This window comes from Solanum verrucosum, unplaced genomic scaffold (assembly GCF_900185275.1).
Source record: "Solanum verrucosum unplaced genomic scaffold, falcon-dt-bn FXZP01000106.1, whole genome shotgun sequence".
Taxonomy (NCBI): domain Eukaryota; kingdom Viridiplantae; phylum Streptophyta; class Magnoliopsida; order Solanales; family Solanaceae; genus Solanum; species Solanum verrucosum.
The window spans coordinates 767,319-772,480 of NW_026020130.1; positions in this window are offsets into that span (position 1 = coordinate 767,319).

The window sequence follows — 5,162 nt, forward strand, 5'->3', positions numbered from 1 at the left end:
ACCTTGAACTTTGCTAGAAGAATCATATATACCCCTAAATAATTTTTAAGAGAATTAAAAGTCAAAAATATAAATTTAAAACTAACTTTTTCACTTCCGTTAAATGAAGGGTATATGTGAGCTCATTTTGTAACGGTAGGGGTATATGTAAGCCATTTATATAACGGTAAGGGTATATATGAGCCACTTTCATAACGAGGGGCATATCAGCTCCAAATGGCAAAGTTGAGGGGTATATCAGGCCCTTTTCCCTTTAACTTTTAACAAATTATAGATCTATGATATCATGAATATCCTAATTATTTGTGTTCTTTTATCTCAATTTATATGACATCATTTTCTTATTAGACATATGTTTAAGAAAGAAAAACACTTGAAACATTTGATTTTAAAAAATTCACATATATTTATGTGCTATAAATCATCTCATTAAGAATAAGATGAGAATAAGTTAAAATTATTGTACATAGCAAAAGTAAAATTATTTTTGGGGTGAAATAAATATTTCTTGACTTGAAATAAAAGTACTTGGAGGTCATTAATATTTTATTTATTTTATCTATCAATTTGATTCAATATATCATTGAATAATCTATTTTGTTTAAATTTATCATAATATATATATATATATATATATATATATTATTAAAAAAAGGAAACTAATGAATTAAATTTGTCACTCACACTTTTTGATGAAAATACAAGTTTAAAGTGAGACTTATTTTTTCATTTTATTTATGTTGGGTAGTTAAATAAGAAGGTAAAAGAATAGGAGAATAATAATAAAAAAATTGGCAAAAAAAAAACAGAGAACACATTCAAAGAGTAAAAGAAGGGACAATAATAATTATATAACTAAGCAAGGAACATTAAGGGAAAAAAGATAAAAGAAAATAATATGATAAAAAATTAGAGTTTAAAATATTAAAAATGAATAATATAATTGCAAATGGAAGTACAGATATTGGTATATTGATAGATGTTTCAAATGTTAAATGTTGTACTTTAATTGATCTAAAACAAAATTACTAAACATAAAATGTTGAGCCCATGCTTTGTCTAGTGTGTATATGCACGGGCCCAACATGTCCAACGGGGGCTAATCCCTTTTAGTTTTAGTACATGGTAAGTAAGTTAGCTAGAGTGTCAAAATAAAGGGTGCCAACATAATCGTACTATAGGGAAGATATCCTCATAATATTGCTTTGGTTATAATTACACAAACATGAATTTTGAAAAACTAAGTACAACATATTTTAAATGTGTATGCAAATCCATTTTCATCCATCTAAAATGATCTTCGACTTGAACCTCAAAATACATGTGATAGGTACACCTTTGAGCATGAAAAGCTTAAACTTTTTTCTCCTAAAATATACAAACTTGCATAAATATAATACAAAATAACAGAACCGATTTCTAACACATAGTTGAGTACATAATATCACTTTTACTTCATGTCGAGAACATACAAAAGCTAGCTACCTCACGACCTGAAACATTTTTTAACGACCACTAATAAAAAGGCAAGTATGCTCTTGAAAAGTAGAGCAGAGCTTTTACGCTCCATTATTTTGAATGAAACGACATATCAAGGTTCAAAGCGTCTACACATATAAGCTATATGGCCTCCCTCTTCAATGTTTGATAATTAACAAAAGTCAATTACCAGAATGAGTCATAGCCACGCAATAGATATCATGTGACCTTAAATAAAAGGTGCTCAAACCTAGTGAGATCTTGTCGATCTACAAATATTCAAATTAATGGTTCAAATATTAGAAAGAACTGAAGTAAAAATTGCTACTCAAATATCAAGGAAAATTGCAAAATGTATAAGGAGGATTGTACTTGTGAAATATTATTTGGATAAAAGCTATTTTCCTTCAATTTAAATGTCCTTCCTTGTCAAACAATTTCTTCAGCACATAAGAATGTATAAGAAACAGAACAGAAAATCAAGTTTTGTGGGACAAAAATGTATTCTAGACATATTAAATGGTTTCGAAGACATAGTTATGCTCTTGGCATCAACTTGGTGTTACTATTACAAAGTAAAGACTCTTATCAAAGACAAATGATGCTATCTACTTTCCTGTAAAGAAAAACTACTGAAAACCACATCATTATTGATTTAACTAATTTTTAGTGTCAAAGTTTAGCCTAATTCACTGAGAAAAGATCAAGGAAAAACAATTGAAAGTGAAATTTTATCAGGTATTTCCTTTAAAATATCCGCATATAAAAACTTTTATGGTTATTACAATAATATCTCGTAATCGTAAATATTTAAACTTTCTTATTTTTTCTATTGTTACTCTCCAACTCATTCGAGCATGATTTTCACTTGCATCACAATGCTCTCGAGATTTAACATGGAAAATCAGTTGGACTTGTCATCAAGATGATTCTGTAATAGTTTTATATGTAATTTTTTCTATTAAAATAACTATCTAGCATCAGGCTTAGGTCAGCTCATGTTATAAAAATTGAGCTCCCTAAGAATTGTTAAACAATAAGGAGAAAAAGTACCTGTGGTCCAATGAACTTAGGTGTTGCTGCCAGTCCAACAAGACCACAGTCCATGAATTCTCAGACAACATATAAGTTACCTGAAATACTTGATGACGCAAAAACTACAAATTCCATAACGTTAGTGTGGTCCAGTCTACGTAAAATTAGTACTGTCTTTCGCCATAAAGCAAACACTCTCCGACGGAATTTACAGTCACAAATTTCACTTTATTCACTGCAACAATTGAATTGATTTGAAGATCGTGAGCCTTGTTAATATTAACCATATTTTCCTTCATCAATCTGCACCGAAAAATAAGCCTTAGGATCTTTTACAGTTCCAAAAAAATGATAGATATCTAAGTTAAATTCATAATCGTATTTTCGAATACTTTGAACAAAGCAGATAGTACAAAAAAATAACTACATAACCAAGCAAGTCTATTCTTATGTAGAACCATATGAAAGAGTACCTCAAAGCCTCTTAATATCTTACAAAGATCTGAAGTCACCTATCTACTATGCCAGAGTAACCATCAAGAGGTTTTCCTGCATAGCAAAATGGTGGAGGTTTTCCTGCATAGCAAACTGGTGAAGGTCATAGGATATTAAACTACCTTTTCATATTACGCTAGTTTTCCAGTGAAATGCATAATTAGTCGGCAAAGCTGAAACTCTTTTGATCATGACAATATTACACGGTGAGGTTTCTAAATGTGTTGTTTTTTTCCATCAATACATAAGATTCGACTAATCCTTAATCTTAATTATGTATATACATAGTGGAGATTAATAGATGGTATTAGAGCTATGGATAATAAGAAACATGATAAGAAACATACTAGTAGAAAGTTAAGAAAAATAAGAAGAAAATTAAACAAATTATATCCGGAATATAAACAACTTAATATCACAAAAACTGATAACGAAAAATTAAATCAATTAATAGATAATATATCTAAAGTAGAATATAAATATATTCAATATTTAAAATTACAATGAATAACGAGAATAACGAATATAGACAAAAACTTAATGAAATAATTATAGCAAAAAGACAAGAATTAGCATATAGGCAAAGTAGACTTAACAGTAATATATTTGCAGGAATTTGTCACAAATCTATAATAACACAAAGAAAGACTATTTTATATTTGGAAATACAAATAAATAACTTAGAATATAAACTTCAACACAATCTATAAATGAATAAGGAAGAATACGCAATAGATGAAAAAACATACGAAAACTATGACAGATTAAAAATAAAGATAATATTTTCTAATCTAGGAAGAAGATATAAGAAAATAAGTGACAATCTAAATTTAATGTTAGAAAAAGAAACGGTAAAACTAGAAGATAGTCTAACTGCTATGATGAGAATAACAAAAGAAAATGAAGAAATAGATAGAAAAACAGAAATTGAAAAAATAAAACAACAAGCAAAAAAGAAAGTACAACAATTAGAAGAAGTAAAAAATACTAAAATAATAGAGCTAGAAAAAGAGCTAGCAATATTAAAAGAAATGTATGAAATTAAACAAAAAGAAAAAGAACAAAAAACAAAATTAGCAAATGAGATAATTAAATTTAAAGAAAAATTGCAATTACAAAATGAATTAGAAGAAAAAGAAGAAAATAGCCAAGATAATCTACCCGAAATAAGAGTTGATGAAATAAACGACGATGATCTAGAACAACATTCGGAAACAAGCGAAACATATACGGAACTTTTAGCAAACATAGATAATACAAAGAATTTAGAAGTAAATACAAAGACGTAGACATGGACGAAAAACCTAGCACATCAGGAGTAAAAGACCCAAAAAATTTTAATCCAAAATATTATAATGAAAACTATAAAAAATATGATAAAGAAAAAACTACATGGGATAAAAGATTAAGTAAAAAATGGACGCCTAAACCAATAATTGGACAACATGATTTTTTAGATTTAGACTATGTAGCAGATATAAATAAAACAATCCAATTATGGATGAGATACATATCAAAACAATTAATAGATAACAAGATAGTAATAACAGAGGCACCAGGATACATAGAAAGAACACTTATAGGAACAGTAAAATTATGGCTACAAAATTTAACAAGTGAAAGCTTAACAACTTTAAGAAGTAATAAAAAATTCGATGGAGGAATAGCTACTACATCTATAGAAATACTATATAAATACGAAATAGCTATAAGAAATGAATTTAGTAGTATGACAACAGAGATAGAAGAACAAAATAAAGAAAAAATCATAAATCGAAATCTAATGACAAAATTAGCAATATGTAATATGTAATATGTGTTACATAGATGAATATACATGTGCATTTAGAGAATACTATTATAAAGGAACATATAGCATAAAGAAAGTAAAGAAATAAGAAAATTATATTTTACAAAATTACCAAACCTTTTAATTCAAAAGTAATAAAAAGTTGGAATGAACAAAATTAACAGATACCTTAGGAGCTAGAATAAAATTCTTGCAACGATGGTTTATGGAACTATGTGAAAAACATAAAGAAGAAATAAAAATGGAAAAAATATTGGTAAAAAACTTGGCATGTTGCAAAAATAAAACAGCACCTCAATTTGGTTGTACGGATAGGTATTATAAAAATAGAAAGAAATATAAT